Source organism: Saccopteryx bilineata, chromosome 4, assembly GCF_036850765.1.
Source record: "Saccopteryx bilineata isolate mSacBil1 chromosome 4, mSacBil1_pri_phased_curated, whole genome shotgun sequence".
NCBI classification, from domain to species: Eukaryota; Metazoa; Chordata; class Mammalia; order Chiroptera; family Emballonuridae; genus Saccopteryx; species Saccopteryx bilineata.
The window spans coordinates 164,662,860-164,683,426 of NC_089493.1; the positions used below are offsets into that span (position 1 = coordinate 164,662,860).

General features: G+C 42.7%; 1 non-coding gene and 1 pseudogene across 1 annotated transcript; both read left to right on the top strand.

The window, feature by feature from the left end:
- Positions 1 to 128: 128 nt before the first annotated feature.
- LOC136333454 (U2 small nuclear ribonucleoprotein auxiliary factor 35 kDa subunit-related protein 2 pseudogene) lies at positions 129 to 18,885 on the top strand (annotated as a pseudogene).
- LOC136337049 (small nucleolar RNA SNORA74) lies at positions 3,943 to 4,143 on the top strand. The gene has a single exon (XR_010731765.1). It is a non-coding gene; the product is annotated as a small nucleolar RNA SNORA74 (small nucleolar RNA).
- Positions 18,886 to 20,567: the final 1,682 nt, after the last annotated feature.

The following is a 20,567-nucleotide window of genomic DNA, read 5'->3' on the forward strand; positions in this document are numbered from 1 at the left end:
CAACTCGTTAAGATTCCAACCGTTTCTCTTCTGGGGTCTGACTCCTATAAGAAGTATGCTCACCTATACTACGCATTTTTCCAACTTGGCCTTTCCTGGGCGGGTCCCAAGAGCTCCGCCCACTGGGCCCGCCCAGTAGCCACCCCGGGGCGGGGCTGCAGTCAGCTCGCTGCTGCCCTTTCCCCCTTTCCCCTGCGGCCTCCGGTGGGACTGGAGTGTTCCGGACGAGTTCCTGACACGTGCGTGTGAGTAAAGACAAAGTGAGGGAGAGACCTTGGAGGTTTACCAGCCCGGGACGAGAGGCAGATGTTGGGGAGGTGTCTTTTAATGCACGGGACGAATTTGGGGTTCGTCTTCTCCTGAGCCCGGGTTTGGAGGGAATCTTGAAGAGACACTGGGAGATCGTAGCCCTAGAGTCGGCCCGTTTTCTGCCATCCCTCTTGTCCCTGGAGAGTCACCTAGAACTGGTCGCAAAGAGCCTCGCTCCCCCCCCCCCCCCAGGCACTAGGGCCAGGGACTTGGGAAGGGTTGCGACGAACACGTGTTCGGTGGAGTTCCGTGAGTTACTTCAACTTAAGCTCCTCAGAGGGGCAGGCTATTTTTAGGTTCCTCCAAATTATTTGGAGGCAGTTAGAAGTGAAATTAGATGGCTGGGAAATACGGTCTTAGATATCTTATATAAAGGTACCTTAGATACCTTATATAGGAAGGTAAATTATAAGGGTGAGTGGGTAGGAATGTTTATTAACACTACTGCAAACATTTTGGTTGTTTTCAACCAATAGTCGAGATCTTTGCAAGAATGGCAGCTTGTCTCAAGTTCCTTTCTCATCCATTACTGAACCCAGTATTTTTCTAAATTGCTGCTTTTGTAGTTATTCTTAAAGAGATCCCATAATTGAGGCCTAATTTTTTTTATTAATAATTTTTTATTAATTTTAATGAGATGACATCAATAAATCAGGGTACATATATTCAAAGAACATGTCCAGGTTATCTTGTCATTTAATTATGTTGCATACCCATAATTTTAACTAGCCTTTCCAATTTTCACTGTCCATTGCTCTCCCAGAGTAACTTTTCCCTTCTACTTACTTATGTCCATCATCTATCCTTGCCTGGAATGTAGCTCCTGATAACAGTACATGTTTACTGAGTGCCATTCTATACCAGATATTACCCTATGGGCATAACATATATTCCATTTAAGCCTAACCACCTTGTATACAGAGTACTGTTAATAACATAACATTAAGATTTTACAAATGAGACTGAAGTAGAGACTCTTATGTTACTTATCAGCTGTTTCTTGGCTGTTAAGCTTCCCGACACTTATTGACCAGACTATTTGCTCCTGTTGAACTTCTATGGGGCATAAGTAACAATAACGTGAAAATTATGCTAACCAGGGTAAATTATTTTTATTGCCTGCTGGCTCAGTCCTCACTGTTACAAGATTTTGAGGGCAAGGGTCTTCTTGATTGAACATCACATGTGTTCACTAACTGTTGTCTGACTCTAACCTGGAGCGCTTTGGTTGTAGTTGTGGACTTTGGACTGATGCAGCATCTGGTGAGTGCAACACCATTCACTTACCTTTGGCCCCAGCTGTAGGCAGCTGCCTAGGTTGCCTTGTACCTAGGCAAGTGTTACACTGCTGGGAGAACAGCAGCTGGTAGCTGGTTGGCATTCTGGGCCTGGTTCATGCCAACTCTGTTGTTAACTATACCAGGATGCCAGCATAATTGCTAATTTATTCAGGTTAAATCTGAAAGAGTATGACTTTGCAGGGAGAAACCTAAATATCCAGACCTTTCTGAGTGGTTCTGGTTCAACAGGTTTGGCTAGTATGAAGTTACTTGAATTACAGAACAAAGATAATCAAGCCATCCATGAAGGGATGTATAAGTAGAGGAGAAAAGTCAGGCTTTTATTTATTTATTTTTAATTAAAAATTTTTTTTTAAGTTTTATTATATTTTTTGCAGTAAAGATTGAGAGAGATAGGAATAGAAAGAGATGAGAAGCATCATGTTGTAGTTGCAACACTTTAGCTGTTCACTGATTGTTTCTCATATCTGCCTTGATGTGGAGGAGGGAAAGGAGGCTCAAACTGAGTTGTGACCCCTTGCTTAAGCCAGTGACCTTGGGATCATGTTGAGCCTGCAACTTAGGTGTTTCAAACCTAGGACCTCAGTGTCCCAGGTTAACACTATCCACTGGGCCACCACCAGACAGGCATCAGCCTTTTATTTTTTGAGTGCCTACCAAGTGTTCAAAGGGGACCTTATATAGGGAGGAAGTCCATGGAATTTTTGCTAATTTCACTGAAATCAAAGATCATGGCTTCTTCTCCACCACACAAAGCTAGTCAGGATGATCCTTTTGTAGAGGGATTTCATAGCTATACTTATCTATGAGAATGGTTTATAGGGAAATGTTGTGAATTTAAAATTATGGGCAGTCATCTCTAATTCATTAATAAAATATAAAAATAGCTATTGATTGAAGGGCTTTAGACATTAGCCCTAGCTACAACCATACTAAGTTCTGCTTTAGGCTGACAGTGTATTTGTGTTGGTTTCTTATGATTTTCAGAAGTGAACAGAGTTGTTGCCTCTTTAGAACAGTAAATCTTGAGCCCTCTTGCTAGTGATTTTGTTTTGGAATGCTAATTTTCTGAGAAGAGATGGTTCTCAGTTCTAGGCAAACACTTCAATACTCAGGGTGATGCTGGAGTTTTTCCAATAGGATGGACTTAGTTGCTGCTTCTGTGAAAAGCGACATCTTAGTTCCTATAAGAGGAACTGGTGAGGATGTTGGGAGGTTGGGTAGGGGGTTATGTATCAAAGCTAGTTTTGTTCTATCAACTGGCTTCCCCTTAAAAGGATTCTTTTAGCTAAATGTTGAGTGCTTTGTTTGAACACCTCAGATGTTTGTTCTGAATATATAGCTTGTTACATGTGGGGGTCTTTTTTTTCTCTTCTCTTTTTAAAAATTTTTTTTATTGATTTCAGTGAGGGAGGAAGGATGGAGAGAGAAAGAGAGATAGGAACATCAATCTGTTCCTGTATGTGCCCTGACTAGGAATTGAACCGGCAACCTCTGTGTTTCTGGACTGCTCTGACCAACTGAGCTATCTGGCCAGGACCACATGTGGGGTCTTATGACAAGTGATACTTAGAGGGCTTGGAGGATGGTTAGTTTTAACTGTAATCATAAGCAAGAAAAAGGCAAATAATGGGAAATAATTTATGAGGATATAAAAAAATACGATATAAGTGGCAGGCAGCATTCTCTTTACATCTCTACAGAAAAGCAGCCTTAGGAACTGCTGCTGTTTTAGTCTAGAGGGTTAAATGTGAAATGTTTCTCTTTTTAGGATGACTTAAAAGTAGGGCATCCTTGGCCCTCCTGAAGAGAGGAAATTAGAGGCAAGTGGACAGTCTGTATGGAGTTTTCAGGTAAATGTCTATTCATACCAACATTGACTAGGTGTCAGGACTGTTTATTAGTTGGTGCCCATCAGGAACATCGGGAGACAAAACACCTATATTTACCCCCAACATATTCAGTCTGAGTGGGATTTTGATGGCTATGGTCTCAAGTCATGTAGGATCTTTGAGATTTTCTTTATCATTCCATCTGGGAGACTGTAAATTTCATAAAGGAAAGATACTATATCTTGTCTTCACTGTTGGATCCCAAGCACAGTGCCTGGTACATGGCAGGAACTCCCTGAATGTTGGATAAAATAACTGAAGGCATGGGAAAAGAATTCTTGTTTCCTATTTATTTAGAAGATTTGGCAGCAGGGTCTGTAATCAGTGTTCCCAAATCTGTTTTGTAGTCAACGTGTAATTCATGGGGATACCTGTATCCATATCTCCTGCCTGGGGTGCCTGGGTATCTGAAGCAAATAAGAAAGCTGTTTCAGGAATTATCCAACAGTTGTCAGCTGTCCAGGCTGGTATGATACCTTGGATAGTGTTACATTGTTGGAAGAGTAAGCACTGCCTTTAATGAGGTCTGGCTATAAACACTGTTTTGGTGTTATGGTCGAGTACCTTTGGGCAGTGTTTTGCACCTCTGAGAGTGGAATAACTCCTGCTGTGGAGTTGGTCCTAGTCTGGGTGCAAACAATTTTTTTCTGTTAGAAAAGAATCTGTGTTGGGGACAATCTGTCATTCCTTTCTTCTGAATCCTAGGTGCCTTCACCTGAGTGAGAAACTTGCCTCCATTGGGACCTCAGATGTCTGACAGGCAGCCCTATATGACACCAAAATAAGTAATGTATGTAGTTCTTTTGTCATGTAGGTCCTAATTAACTTGCTTCAGTTCAGATGGGTGGTATGAAATAATAATACATTGGTCTCTGCTCCTGGTTCCTGGTATACAACTCCTAAAACCCTTGTACTTTCCCAAGTCATAAGAGCACTAAGAGCATCTTATATTTAACATTCAGTTTTTTTGTTTTGTTTTGTTTTGTTTTGTTTTTGCATTTTCTTTTCTGAAGCTGGAAACAGGGAGAGACAGTCAGACAGACTCCCGCATGCGCCCGACCGGGATCCACCCGGCACGCCCACCATGGGGCGACGCTCTGCCCACCAGGGGGCGATGCTCTGCCCATCCTGGGCGTCGCCATATTGCGACCAGAGCCACTCTAGCGCCTGGGGCAGAGGCCACAGAGCCATCCCCAGCGCCCGGGCCATCTTTGCTCCAATGGAGCCTTGGCTGCAGGAGGGGAAGAGAGAGACAGAGAGGAAGGCGCGGCGGAGGGGTGGAGAAGCAAATGGACGCTTCTCCTATGTGCCCTGGCCGGGAATCGAACCCGGGTCCTCCGCACGCTAGGCCGACGCTCTACCGCTGAGCCAACCGGCCAGGGCCAACATTCAGTTTTTTACTTTGGTTCCTGACCAGGGCTCCTAAATCCCATGGAATCCCTAGGGATAGGAATATCTTCCAATGGGGGCTGGTCACCAGAAAGACCAAGCACTGAAACTTAGAATTTTCAGGCTCATCCCCCATTCTCCAGAGAGGGGTGAGGGACTGGAAATGGAATTGATAATTGATCATTTCTATTTCCATAAAAATACCTGTAGCTTGGGATTCAGAGGACTTCCAGGTTGGGGATACATGGAGGTACTGGGAGAATAATGCACCCAGAGAGGGAATGGAAGCTTGGTACTCCTTCCCATATACCTTGTCCTGTGCCTCTCTTCCATCTGGATGTTCATCTGTATTTTTTATCATGTCCTTTTATAATAAATTGGTAAATAGTAAACTGTTTTCCTGAGGTCTGAGCCACTCTAGCAAATTAGTTGAATCTGAGGAGGAGGTTGTGGGAACCTCCAATTTTTAGCCTATCGGTCAGAAGCACAGTAACAACTGGAGGTGATTGTGGGACAGTCTTGAGGAATATGTCCTTAACCCAGTGGTTCTCAAAGTATGCACCAGGGCGCACTGGTGCACCTTAGAAGATTTCCAGGTGTGCCCTATGGTATTCCAGAGAAATATATGCCTGTTGGGGACCAAAAAACAAACAGAGTTTTTGAAGTTTAGATTTTTGGGGGACAGAAGTATGGGGAATTGGCTGTAAGCTGACAGTCTGCCCAACCCCCCACCTCACTTGCCTGATTAGGTTGCAAAAGGTTGTTAAGCTGTGGTGCTGTATTATTTACACTACCCTCCATGTTCCCAGGAAAGACTAGAGGCAAGTTTCCTCTATCAGCTTTGTTTGGTGTAAAGTTAAGATTTGCTAATGGCCTCACTTTGCCCTATAAATAAAGCAAGGTGTGGTTTTTGGATGCGCTTTGTTCTTGCCAGCAGCAATTACAGGGCCCTCCCGACCCTGTATTTTCTTAATTCTGCACCATTCCCACTTGGGACCTGGAATTACTAGATTAGCTGTGCTGGTTCGCAGCATGTGCCCAGATATAAAAATAAATATAGTTACTCTATTATACCATTTCATTACAGAAATACCGCTTTTTCTGTCAACACATCATTATTATATTTATTATTAACACATTATATTATTTTTAGATAAATACACCCAAATAAAATGGATAGATTTCTCAAAAAGAAGCGTGATATTGAAGAATCCGATTCTAGAAGTGAGCAAAAGTTAAGTGCAAGTAAGAAAGCAAAATTACGGTTTACTCTCATATAGAATGAAAGTTATTTAAGCTTTGGTTTTACTTGGACCAGAAGTGAAGATCATCCTTTACTGCTATGTTTAGTATGTGGATGTAAAATGGCAAATGAATCATTGCTTCCTAGTAAATTGAGTAAACATTTTAAAACTATACACTCTAATTTATAAGATAAATCTGTAAGTTTTTTCAAGAGATTGTCTGAACAGCAAACAAAAGCAGTAAATTCTTTTAAAAGTGTAATGATTATTTCTGATAAAGCTCAAATTGCTTCTTATCAAGTCTCAGAACTGATAGCAAAAACTATGAAAGCTCATACTTTAGGTGAGTCACTTATTTTGCCTGCATGCAATGCTAGGAAATGAAGCAGCAATGAAAATAAGCAAGATTCCTCTGTCCAATGATACAGTTCACAGGCATATTAGAGAAATGTCTTCTGATATTGAGAAAAATGTATGCAGTAATAAGCTTCAGTATTCAAATTTTGCATTGCAAATTGATGAGTCAACAGACATTACCAACACGGCGCAACTCTTAGCATTCATTCGTTTTATTAATGAAGATCAAATAAATAGTAAATCGGTTTCTGTTTTGCAAAGAATTAGGTGTGTCCACAAAAGATGAAGATGTTTTTAACATTTTGAATAACTATCTTGATAAATGGCAGTTAGCATAGAAGTCATGTGTAGGCATTTGTACAGATGGCACCTCTTCCATGGTAGGCTGTGTTAAGGGTCTTACATCTTTTGTAAAAAAACAAAATGAGAATGTTGTTGTAACTCACTGCCTTCTTCATAGGGAGGCCTTGATGGCAAAAACATTGGGGAAAAAATTAAGAGAAGTTTTAGATCAAGTTGTTCAGGTGGTAAACTTTATTGAAACAAGATCTGTCAAATCGCATTTATTCCAATAGCTTTTGTATCGATATGGATTCACAACACAGACCGCTGTTTTTATACACTGAGAAGAGGTGGCTGTCAAAGGGAAAAGTACTTATCTGTGTACACCAGCTACAACAAGAACTTCTTGCATTTTTTTGAAGAGATGAAACATTTACATTTTTGTAACCTCCTTCTTTGCCAATTTTGGATTGCCATGTTACAGTATTTGGCTGATATATTTCAGTAGCTCAATATTTTGAATAGTAGCATGCAAGGGAAAGAAGAAAATATTCTCACATCCACTGACAAAATGAAAGCCTTTCAGAGAAAACTACAGATTTGGAAAAGAAAGCTGTTGAAGGTCATTTGGAACTGTTTCCATTGGTAAATAACACTTGCATAAATGAAAGACTTCCAATAATAGTTGAACAGGCCCTGGCCGGTTGGCTCAGTGGTAGAGCGTTGGCCTGGCGTGCAGGAGTCCTGGGTTCGATTCCCGGCCAGGGCACACAGGAGAAGTGCCCATCTGCTTCTCCACCCCTCCCCCTCTCCTTCCTCTCTGTCTCTCTCTTCCCCTCCCGCAGCCAAGGCTCCATTGGAGCAAAGATGTCCTGGGCGCTGAGGATGGCTCTGTGGCCTCTGCCTCAGGTGCTAGAATGGCTCTGGATGCAAAAGAGCGATGCCCCAGAGGGGCAGAGCATCACCCCCTGGTGGGCATGCTGGGTGGATCCTGGTCAGGCGCATGCCGGAGTCTGTCTGACTGTTTCCCCGTTTCCAGCTTTGGAAAAATGCAAGAATAAAAATAAAAATAGTTGAACATTTAATAAGTTTAGAAGAAAAATTTGGTTCCTTTTTTCCATCACTTAACACTGAACAATACTATTAGATTAGAAACCCATTCATGGAAACTTCAAGTGATTTTGGTTTAACATTAACAGAAGAACTAGCAGCTATATCCACTGATGGTGGATTGATGATTAAACATAAGGAATTGTCTCTTGAAGCCTTTGGATTTCTATAAAAGAACAATATGTGGCAATATCTAAAAAAGCTTTGAACATTTTACTACAATTTTCTACATCCTATTTATGTGAATTAGGGTTTTCTATCTTTAACACAATCAAGAGTAAAAAAAGAGGAAGTCTTCAATGTATTGATGAGGAAATGAGAGTTTGCCTTTCAAATATTTGCTCAAACATTGAAGAAATCGCTAGGACACATCAGGCACATGTTTCTCATAAACACAAGAATGAAAAAATTTAACACATTTGCGCTGGGACCTGCCGAATTTACTAAATCTTACTAAGAATGTGTGTGTGTATGTATGTATATATAAAGATAACTTTTGTTCTATATTAAGAATGTGTGTGTGTATGTATGTATATATAAAGATAACTTTTGTTCTATTTTTATTTTTTAACCCCTCTTTTTTTACGAATTCTAAAAAGTATAACAAAAAATGTAACAGACAGACTCCCGCATGCGCCTGACCCGGATCCACCGGGCATGCCCACCAGGGGGCGATGTTCTGCCCATCTGGGGCGTCAGTCTGCTGCTATCAGAGCCATTCTAGCGCCTGGGCAAACTTTTGTTCCAATGGAGCCCTGGCTGAGGGAGGGGAAGAGAGAGACAGAGAGGAAGGAGAGGGGGAGGGGTGGAGAAGCAGATGGGCGCTTCTCTTGTGTGCCCGGGCTGGGAATCGAACCCAGGACTCCCGCACGCCAAGCCAACACTCTACCACTGAGCCAACCGGCCAGGGCCTATATCCTTTTTTAATATCTGACTTAATTATTATAACATATTTCTCAGAAATTTGTATATAGTGTTCCTACAATTGTAGGATTTTAAATGTGCCCCGACTTCAAAAAGTTGAGAACCACTGCCTTAACCTATAGTATATGACAATTTCTTCAGGTATAGATAGTATCAGAACTGAGTTAAATTGTAAGAAACCCAGCTAGTGATGCAAATTTACTTGGTTTGGAAAAAGCCCCACGTATCTGGTGCCAGAACTGTTGAGAGTGTGATGGTATGAGAGCAAGGAAAGACATTGATGTGACGAATTCTTTCAGGTGGAAAACTAAACTTCAGCTAAGCCCTCATTTCCTAGAGTTCTACTATTAAATACAGATGACTATTTAAATTGACAAAAATGAAATAAAATCAGTTTCTCCATCTCTGTATCTAGTGACTACTATATTGGACAGCTCAGAATAATTCCATTAATGCAGAAAGTTTAATTTTACACTGATCTTCTAGAGGAGGGGTTGGCAAACTTCATTTAAATGACCAGATAATATTTTAGGCTTGTGTACCACATAATCTCTATTGCAACTACTAAGTTCTGCAATTGCAGGACATAGACAACATGGCAACAAGTGAGTATTACTGTATTCTAATAAACTTTATATGCACTGAAATTAGAATTTCATAAAATTATCAGTGTCACAACAGAAATTTTTCTACCCACCTAGGGTCTTACAAAAATAGATGGCAGGCCAGAATTCATCTGCAGGCTATATATATAGTTTACCAACTCCTGTTCTAAAGAATGAAATTCAGTCCTTGAGACTTGATAGCTCATTAGTAACAGGTTCAGGGCTAGTACCAACATGTGAAATATGCCATGTTATCAATATATTTTCTTTATAGCAAGCTTTTACTATCCACCCTTCAACTCTTTGTCTTTTAGAACACTAAGGTGACTTTAATGGTAGAATAGTTCTTATATCTTGTGTTTGGGGTTTATGTATACTTTTGCATGGGTTAGTTTTATCTTAGTGGTTCTCTTTATTTTTTTTGTGATATATAGAGAGAGGCAGGCAGGAAGGGAAAGATGAGAAACATCAATTCTTCATTGCTACTCCTTAGTTATTCATTGATTGATTTCCCATATGTGTCTTGACCGTGGGGGCTACAGCAGAGCCAGTGACCCCTTTTGTTCAAGCCAGTGACCTCGGGGTTTCAGACCTGAGTCCTCCGGGTCCTCTGAGTCCCAGTCCGACACTCTATCCACTGCACCACTGCCTGGTCAGGAAGTTCTTTGTCACTCTGCTCAAGTTTCAGGCCGCAGACCTGTGTCATATTAAGAGGAAAAACTGGATTACATCTCAAATTTTAATCAGGAAAACAATCCTAGAGGCAGAGAGTCAGAGAGAGGGATAGACAGGGACAGACAGACAGGAACGGGTTTTCGTTGCGCATTGCAATACCTTAATTGTTCATTGATTGCTTTCTTATATGTGCCTTGACCTTGGGCCTTCAGCAGACCGAGTAACCCCTTGCTTGAGCCAGCGACCTCGGGCTCAAGCTGGTGAGTTTTTTTGTTTGTTTGTTTGATTTTTGTATTTTTCTGAAGTTGGAAACGGGGAGGCAGTCAGACAGACTCCTGCATGTGCCAAACCGGGATCCACCTAGCATGCCCACCAGGGGGCGATGCTCTGCCGCAATCAGAGCCATTTTAGCGCCTGAGGCAGAGGCCATAGAGCCATCCTCAGAGCCTGGGCCAACTTTGTTCCAATGGAGCCTTGGCTGCAGGAGGGGAAGAGAGAGAGACAAGGGGGAGGGGAGGGGAGGGGTGGAGAAGCAGATGGGCGCTTCTCCTGTGTGCCCTGGCCGGGAATCGAACCCTGGACTCCCGTACACCAGGCCAACGCTCTACTACTGAGCCAACCGGCCAGGGCCAAGCTGGTGAGCTTTTGCTCAAACCAGATGAGCCCTCGCTCAAGCTGGTGACCTCGGGATCTCGAACCTGGGACTTCCGCATCCTGGTCTGATGCTCTATCCACTGCGCCACCGCCCGGTCAGGCAGTCAGTTCTCAGGGAAAGCTCCTAAGAAAGAATAGCAGTCTAAATTTCCAACAGAGCCTGAGCACAGCCTCAGACCCAGATAGTGAAATAGAAATGGCTTCTAAAGAAAGAGGAAATATTTATACATTATGAATAGCCAGGGTTTAAAATAGGATCTCAGTTCATCTGAGCATACAGATTTCTTTCTTGACCATGGTAATGCTTCCCAGGTGCAGAGAGAGAGACCCCTTTGTTGCTACTTGAAAACATAATTTATTTGGTATTTGTGCCTGTATTTATTACCCTAAGAGGTTTCAATCACTTAATCATGCACATTAAGGTAATTTAATGGGATTTTCTACTTGATAAGTTAGTCACCTGTTGATTTGATTTTTTTTTTTAATTTTCTGATGAGTCTAAGAAGATGAAGTTAAACATTTCAAAGTACATTTTAATTCATTCCTTCTCTTTCCATATTATCTTTCCCATTCTGCAATGGAAACTAAAATTGGACTGTCAGGTTTACCAGTCTGTAAATAACAAAGTTGCCACCTCCTGCCATAGGTAGCAGTCAGTAGTAAACACGTCTCTCTTTGTCGCTCTGCTCAAGTTTCAGGCCGCAGACCTGTGTCATATTAAGAGGAAAAACTGGATTACATCTCAAATTTTAATCAGGAAAACAATGCCAGAGGAATAAATTTTGCAGGCTCCAGAGGGACACTATAATGAGGCTCTGTGCTTAGGAATTCACATGCAGGAAAACAATCTGATAAGAACAACTAATTACCCTTCCCTGGCCCCGCCCTCCGGCTGCTGTGTGGGAATCCTGCCGCCTTACCTCCCCTGGATTAGAATGTCTGCACGAGGGTGTTTGCTATTTTAAACCAAAAAGTCCAATAAAGTGCTGGTGGTTCAGCCATCCCATGCCGTTCATCTTCTCACGCCCCTCATCACGTGCAGCGACAAGCACTTTTCTCTGGGATCACACCCGTCACACATCCCATCAGATGTCAACTCCAAACAAGGCATGTTCAGACATCCTCCTGCTCCTGAGATCCCTACCTTTTACCTGCTGTCTCCGGGTGGTGTTGGATAGATGACGCCACCTCTTGGCAGGTTTTCCCATCACATGATTCCTGGTCCCCACAATTGAAAAAAAAAGAAAAAGAAAAAAGCAACTAAGAACTTTAAAAAGTGACAGTGACTCCTGTTAATCTTGCTGTTTAATTGGGACCTTATAAATAGTCCCAGTTAATGGGCCTGTCAATATTCTCTTGGGAAGCCATTTCACTGAATTAACCAGGCAACTATAATATTTAGAATGTCTGCTTAAAAACATCTTTCTTGCCTTGGCTGGATATCTCAGTTGGTAGAGCATCGTCCTGATACACAAAGGTTGTGGTTTTGGTCTCTGGTCAGGGCACATATAGGAACAGGTCAATGATTGTCCCGCTCTCTCCCTTCCTTCCCCTCTCTCTATAATCAATCAATCAATAAAAAAATTTTTATTGCTACTTTTTTTTCTTCTGTATTTTTCTGAAGCCGGAAACAGGGAGAGACAGACAGACTCTCGCATGCACCCGACCGGGATCCACCGGGCACGCCCACCAGGGGGCAACGCTCTCCCCCTCCGGGGCGTCGCTCTGTTGCGACCAGAGCCACTCTAGCGCCTGGGGCAGAGGCCAAGGAGCCATCCCCAGCGCCTGGGCCATCTTTGCTCCAGTGGAGCCTCTGCGGGAGGGGAAGAGAGAGAGGGAGAGGAAGGAGAGGGGGAGGGGTGGAGAAGCAGATGGGCGCTTCTCCTGTGTGCCCTGGCTGGGAATCGAACCTGGGACTTCTGCACACCAGGCCGACGCTCTACCACTGAGCCAACCGGCCAGGGCCTTATTGCTATTTTAATGAGCCAACTTGATGGGTCATATATTTGTTCATTGAGTATCTTAAGGCCTGGTTTAAAGGGGCCCCTGTTATTTTGGCCCTTCTTGTTCTCCAGTAAAAGCTTTTGGAGGCATGAGAATGTTCTGTATTGCTTGTTAAAGGAGACTTTACTACCTGGGAAGGGGTGTGTGTGTGATAAAATAGACCTTGAAATTTATTTTATTTTAGAATAGTTGTAGATTTACAGAAAAATGCAAAGAATTACCATATACCCAACACTCAGTTTCCCCTAATGTTAATTATCAATAACATTTATCATTAGAATGGTACATTTGTCACAATAAATGGGATAATATCCATATATTATTATTATTAACTAAAGTCTATATTTTGATTTTCTTAGTTTTTATCTAATGTCCTTTCTCTGTTCCAGGATCCCATTGAAGATACTACATTTAGTCATGTCTTTAGGCACCTCTTCGCTGTGACAGCTTCTCAGACTTTCCTTGTTTTTGATGATCTTAAGTTTTGAGTCATGTATCAATATTTTGTAGAAAGTCCTTTAGTTTGAATTGGGTTTTTCTCATGATTATGTTGGGCTTAAGGGATTTTGAAAGGAAGACCACAGAGGTAGAGTGCCGTACTCCTCACATAATCAGTAATACATAGCTTGACCAGGAGGTGGTGCAGTGGATAGAGCATCGGACTGGGATGCAGAGAACCCAGGTTCAAAACCCCAAGGTCACTGGCTTGAGTGTGGGGTTGCTGGCTTAGGCATGGGATCATACACGTGACCCCACAATCACTAGCTTTAAGCCCAAGGTCGCTGGCTTGAGCAAGGGGTCACTCGGTCTGCTGCAGTCTCCCCTCCCCCTCAAGGCACATATAAGAAAGCACTCAATGAACAATGAAGGTAACGCAACAAAGAATTGATGCTTCTCATCTCCCTTCCTGTCTGTCTGTCTCTATCTGTCTCTCTCTGTCACACACACAAAGTAATACATACTATCAGCATAATTTGTTACTATTGATCTTAGCCTTGATCATCTGGCTGAGGTCTTTCTTTTTTTTTTTTTTTTCCCTGTATTTTTCTGAAGCCAGAAACGGGGAGAGACAGTCAGACAGACTCCTGCGTGCGCCCGACCGGGATCCACCTGGCACACCCACCAGGGGGCGATGCTCTGCCCCTCCAGGGCGTCGCTCTGTTGCGACCAGAGCCACTCTAGCGCTTGGGGCAGAGGCTGAGGAGCCATCCCCAGCGCCCAGGCCATCTTTGCTCCAGTGGAGCCTCAGTTATGGGAGGGGAAGAGAGAGACAGAGAGGAAGGAGAGGGGGAGGGGTGGAGAAGCAGATGGGCGCTTCTCCTGTGTGCCCTGGCCGGGAATCGAACCCGGTACTTCTGCACGCCAGGCTGATGCTCTACCACTGAGCCAACCAGCCAGGGCTGAGGTCTTTCTTATTTGCCAGGTTTGTCCATTATAAAAATTCCTCCCCTCCATCCAGTACTGTATCCTGGCAGTGAAGTCACTGTGTCTGCCCACACTTAAGGAGAGGGGAGTTTTGCTCTCCTTAAAGGTGGAATGTGTTCTAAGTAACAGGTTACTTAGAATTTTTCAGAAATTAATCTTTTCTGCCCCATTCATTCAACTTATTTATATCACTGCACTCATGGATATTTACTGTATACTTGGGGAAGTAATCCAATAATACTATATTTTGTTCAGGTTGTTCCAGCTTTGACCTTTAGGAGCTCTTTCAGTTGGCTCCTATGTTCCTTCAATATGCCCCCATCGTTGTGGGGTTATTGTTGGTTTTAAGGTCTTCTCATTTTATGGCACTATAAAATGCTCCAGGCTCATCTTGTATCTTTCCTGTCCCAGTCCCAGAGTCAACCATTTATTGAGGGGGACATGGTTCCTTTATTTAATGTTATTAAGAAACTAAGATCTGGGTGCTAAATGTGTTCTTGATACTGAGATGTTTATTCTAGGCCCTGTCAAATGATAGAGCAATGAAATGTATATGTATGCTAATCAGGATCTATCTAGTTCATTGTTCCATATATTCTATAACATTCCATATTTAATATTCAACACATTTTATCCTGTTGTCTTTGTTTATTCTCTTTCATCTAGAATAGTGATTGAGCCTGTTGTTTTTATTGAAAAAATAATTTTTTAAGAGACAGAGAGAGAGAGAGAAACATTAATTTGTTGTCCCATTTTTTTATGGTTGATTCTTGTATGTATGTGCCCTAACTGGGGATCAAACCTGCAACCTTGGCATATCAGGATGATATTCTAACCAACTGAGCTAACCAGCCAGGGCAAGCTTATCAGCTGCTGGTAAAACTGAGTGGCCAAGCCGAGGCCCTAGTGTCCTAATGAGTTGAAGGAGAATGGAGATGCCCTCAAGGCACAGAGCCTCTGAGTTAGAATCATGGCTTTACCACAGTGCCAGGAAGTAGAACTTCCTCTCCTTCCCTTCAATTGTAATTCTCTAGAGAACTCAAGGGACTGAGTAAGGTTGTAATATGCTGGCCACCCCAGCCAGTGATGGACATGAGGCAATGAACAGGAGAGGGAAAGCACAGAATAGAATCTAAAGTTCTGTTCAAGCCTATACTACTACTCCTGTGGCACTCTACCTTTTTCTGCATGAGGTTTCCATTTCTCACCTGTATATAGTAGGACCCAATCATAATCTGCTTCTCCAGGGGACTTTTCATATTAAATTTCTCAGATCCCTTATCCCTCTCTTATTTGTATATCTCCATGGGTAAAGTAGAGGCAATAACTTAATTATTCATCTTCTCCAAAGGCTGGTCATTTAACTCATACCCTTTTGTAGCTTTTATCAACTGAACTATGCTAGACATTGGGGATATGTGATGAACAAGACAGTCCCTGCTTACCTTAATGTGGCCTGTCAGTCCTTGCACAATCTAGCCTTTAACTCTCACCTCATCTACTACCCTCAGATTCCCTTCTGGCCTCATTGGTTTCTTTCAGTCTTTGATTATCCATTTGTGACTAGGTCTCCGTACATGCTGTTTCTCTTTCTGGTTCCATCTTCCTTCTCCACTTTGTCTCCTTTCAGATCTTAGTTCAGACTATACTTCTGCAGAGAAGCCCTCTTGGTCCCTGATTGTCTTGAACACATTATATAGGATGGGCAAATGTAGGTTTACAGTTTTGAGTACATAAAACAGTTTATACTTGTATTATTATTTATTAATTATTGCATTATTTTCCAAACAACTGTAACCCTACTTTTGCCCCACTCTGTATGTCATTGCACCACGTTTTACCACTGAGCTAGAGTCAGCTGCCATGTAAATGTCCTTTGAAAAGGCATTCATCAGGCCCTGGCCAGTTGGCTCAGCGGTAGAGCGTCGGCCTAGCGTGCGGAGGACCCGGGTTCGATTCCCGGCCAGGGCACACAGGAGAAGCGCCCATTTGCTTCTCCACCCCTCCGCCGCGCTTTCCTCTCTGTCTCTCTCTTCCCCTCCCGCAGCCAAGGCTCCATTGGAGCAAAGATGGCCCGGGCGCTGGGGATGGCTCTGTGGCCTCTGCCTCAGGCGCCAGAGTGGCTCTGGTCGCAACATGGCGACGCCCCGGAGGGGCAGAGCATCGCCCCCTGGTGGGCAGAGCGTTGCCCCATGGTGGGCGTGCCGGGTGGATCCCGGTCGGGTGCATGCGGGAGTCTGTCTGACTGTCTCTCCCTGTTTCCAGCTTCAGAAAAATGAAAAAAAAAAAAAGAAAAGGCATTCATCAGTTTTGAAAGGTTTATGTATCACTTCCATATAACCAAGCAGCTTCAATTGTCCTGACAGCTAAATAAAGAGCCTCAGCTGGTAAATATGAATATCTACGTGTCGTACTGTACCCTAAATAGAGTAAGGCCATAGGAATATCCTGCTTTTCAATAATATCCAAGTAAAAGTAATGAGAGCACTAGTTTTTTGTTTGTTTTTTTTTAATTTTTGAAACAAAACATGACAAAGGTGTCATTTCCAAATCATGTGCAGGTGAACCTTAAAGATAGGCTAGTCCATGACTATGAAACTTAATTTAGCTTCAAAAATAGTAAATGAAAATATGGATTTGCAGAGGATTTGTTCAAATTTGAGACATCTGTTAACTAAAATATATGTGTGGGCTTTTGTTACTTTTTTATGTCTTCATAGTTTGAAAAATTTGTGAAACATCTTTGTGTGTAAATTATAACTGACAGATAGGTACCAGGATAAAACCTAGAACCAGATTTAAATGGATAATTTTAACATATTTACTCTGGGGCTGTTAAAAATGAATAATCTTTGAATCTATGGTTTTGTCATTTTAGGATATTTATGTAAATACACTGCAGGACATGTGGCAATGTGGAATATTGACATTTACTATATATTAACTATGTTCTAGAACTGCTAATAAATCCATTCTATAAGTCTCTTAGTATTCTCAACAGCCCTACAACGTACATGTTATTTACCCAAGATCAGACAATTAGTAGGTTCAGGAATTACTGTGGTGCTCAATGAATCCAGTTCCAAAGCTAGTGGTTGGTTTGGAGCTTTCATGTATAGTGCCCCCAGGTCTTTTCAATGAATTCTCATAAGTATCTACTTACTTTGCTTTCAGACTACTATCTTTCAGAGACTACTGAGACGTCTGTTCTAGTGTCTTTATACATATTACAAATGCCGGTGGGCGTGGTGGCGCGGACAAGATGGCGGCGCCCGGCACGGTGATTCTTCTGGAGAAACCGAGCCACAAGAAATACAGGGCCGCCCTGAAGAAGGAGAAACGAAAGAAACATCGGCAGGAACTCGCCAGATTGAGAGACTCAGGATTCTCACCGAAGACGGAGGAGGTAGAGGAGGAAACTGTTGTTGAACAAGAAGAAGAAGAAGAAGAGGCGCTGTTGGAGATAGAGAGGCAAAGATTACACGAGGAGTGGTTGCAGCGGGAGTGGAAGGCACAAGAAGAATTCAGAATAAAGAAGGAAAAAGAAGAGACGGCTCGGAAACGGCAAGCAGAACAGGAGAGAAAGTTAAAGGAAGAATGGGAAGAACAGCAGAAGAAAGAGAAAGAAGAAGAGAAGCAGAAGCTACAAGAGAGGAGAGAAAGAGAGGAGGCTGTGCAGAAGATGCTGGAGCGGGCTGAAAATGAGTTGGAAAATGTTGCCACATGGCAAAACCCAGAACCACCTACGGACTTAAGAATAATGGAGAAAGATCGAGCTAATTGTCCATTCTACAGTAAAACAGGAGCTTGCAGATTTGGAGATAGGTGTTCACGCAAACACAATTTCCCAACATCAAGCCCCACCCTTCTTATCAGAAGCATGTTTACGACGTTTGGAATGGAGCAGTGCAGAAGGGACGACTACGACCCCGATGCCAGTCTGGAGTACAGTGAAGAGGAGACCTACCAGCAGTTCCTGGACTTCTATGAGGATGTGCTCCCTGAGTTCAAGAATGTGGGGAAGGTGATCCAGTTCAAGGTCAGTTGCAACTTGGAACCTCACCTAAGGGGCAATGTATATGTTCAGTACCAATCGGAAGAAGAGTGCCAGGCGGCCCTTTCTCTGTTTAACGGACGATGGTATGCAGGACGGCAGCTTCAGTGCGAATTCTGCCCAGTGACCCGATGGAAAATGGCAATTTGTGGCTTATTTGAAATACAACAATGCCCAAGAGGAAAGCACTGCAACTTTCTTCATGTGTTCAGAAATCCCAACAATGAATTCTGGGAAGCTAACAGGGACATCTACCTTTCTCCAGACCGGTCTGGCTCTTCCTTTGGGAAGAGCTCAGATAGGAGAGAGCGGATGGGACACCATGAGGAGTACCACGGCAGACGCAGGAGGAGGAGAAGCCCCAGTCTGACTCGCTCCTACAAACAGAACGGGGAAACGGAGAGGAGAAGGAAGAGTAGCCACAGGGGGAAGAAATCTCACAAACACATGGCAAAAAGTCATGAGAGGCACACTTCTCGAAGTAGAGAAAGAAAAAGGGACCGCAGCAGGGGCCGGCGCAGCCAGAACAGGAGCCGAAGTGAAAGCCGGAGCCAAAGTCGGAGCCCCTCTAGGTCCAGGAGTCATGGCGGGAGGAGATCAGGTAGTAGGGACAGAACTATTCATAGTCCTCAAAACAAATAAATCTGTCTTGTTTTCAAATGATTGCATACCTTATTTATTATGGTCGTTACATACCTGGATAAGAGGGTTCTGAGTTTAAATGGATTAGCAGGTCTGGCAGAACCTTATGTCATCTGGAACTCTATTTAAAAATACTAAACTAGTTTCAACCTAATATATACAATTTTTAAAAAATTAAGCCTGACCTGTGGTGGTGCAGTGGATAAAGCATCGACCTGGAAATGCTGAGGTCGCTGGTTCGAAACCCTGGGCTTGCCTGGTCAAGGCACATATGGGAGTTGATGCTTCCAGCTCCTCCCCCCTTCTCTCTACCTCTCTCTCTCCTCTCTAAAAATGAATAAATAAAAAAAAAAAAATTTTAAATAAATAAAAAAAAAAAAAAAAAAAAAAAAAATTAAAAAAAAACTTACTCTGGCCTGACCTGTGGTGGTGCAGTGGATAAAGCGTCGACCTGGAAATGCTGAGGTCGCCGGTTCAAAACCCTGGGCTTGCCTGGTCAAGGCACATATGGGAGTTGATGCTTCCCGCTCCTCCCCCCTTCTCTCTCTCTGTCTCCTTCTCTCTCTGTTTCTCCCACTCCTCTCTAAAATGAATTAAAAAAAAAAAAATTAAAATTAACTTTCTTTTAAAAAAAAAAAAAAACTTTGATCATTTTTTGGTGCCTGTTTTAGAAAACCTAAAATGTGTAAATATCTATAAATATTACTTGTAATCCTAACCCTTAAAAATAACCAGTTAACACTGGAGCATTACTTTAGTCTATTTTTGTTTTATGGGTGTGTATACATTTTTTACACAAAACCATATATGGCTGCAGTCGAGTGTGCTTTTTTTTCACACAAAACATTGTCATATTTCTTCAAGCTGTGTTCTTAATGTTATTTTTACTCACTTCATAGTGTGGATCTATCAATTTATTCACCTATATCCCTCTTGTGATTTGATTTTAACTTTTACACTATTAAAGAATCCTGTGCTATAAATGAAAAAAAAAAACACAAATGCCAAATACCTTTTTTTAGGCCATTGACATCTTAGCCACTCCTGCTTGAAGATCATTTCTTTTGCTCTTAACATACACAGAACATATACATACTCTTTAGCCTTGAAAATGAGTCCCCATCTACTTCATTCTTCCTCTCATACATAGTATCTATGAATCACATACCCATGAGTCTCAGATTTTGTGAAATGTCCCTCTGGCAGGCCCTGGCCAGATGGTTCGGTTGGTTAGAACATCATCCTAAAGTGTAAAGGTTGCCAGTTCAATCCTTGGTCAGGCACATACAGGAACAGTTCGATGTTTCTCTGCCTCTTCCTCCCCACATCTCCCTTCCTCTCTTGGTAAAATCAATCAATAAAAAAAATTTTAAATTAATAAAATGACTCTCTGGAGGGCTTGAATGGGTCACACAATCCCACCCCTTTCTTGCCCTATGATCGGGTTTATCACTTATTAAATTCCTCAAGGATTTACTTTTTTTTTTCTTTTTCTTTTTCCTTTTTTTGAAGCTGGAAACAGGGAGAGACAGTCAGACTCCCGCATGCGCCCCACCGGGAACCACCAGGCACGCCCACCATGGGGTGATGCTCTGCCCATCCTGGGCGTCGCCATGTTGTGACCAGAGCCACTTTAGCGCCTGAGGCAGAGGCCACAGAGCCATCCCCAGCGCCCGGGCCATCTTTGCTCCAATGGAGCC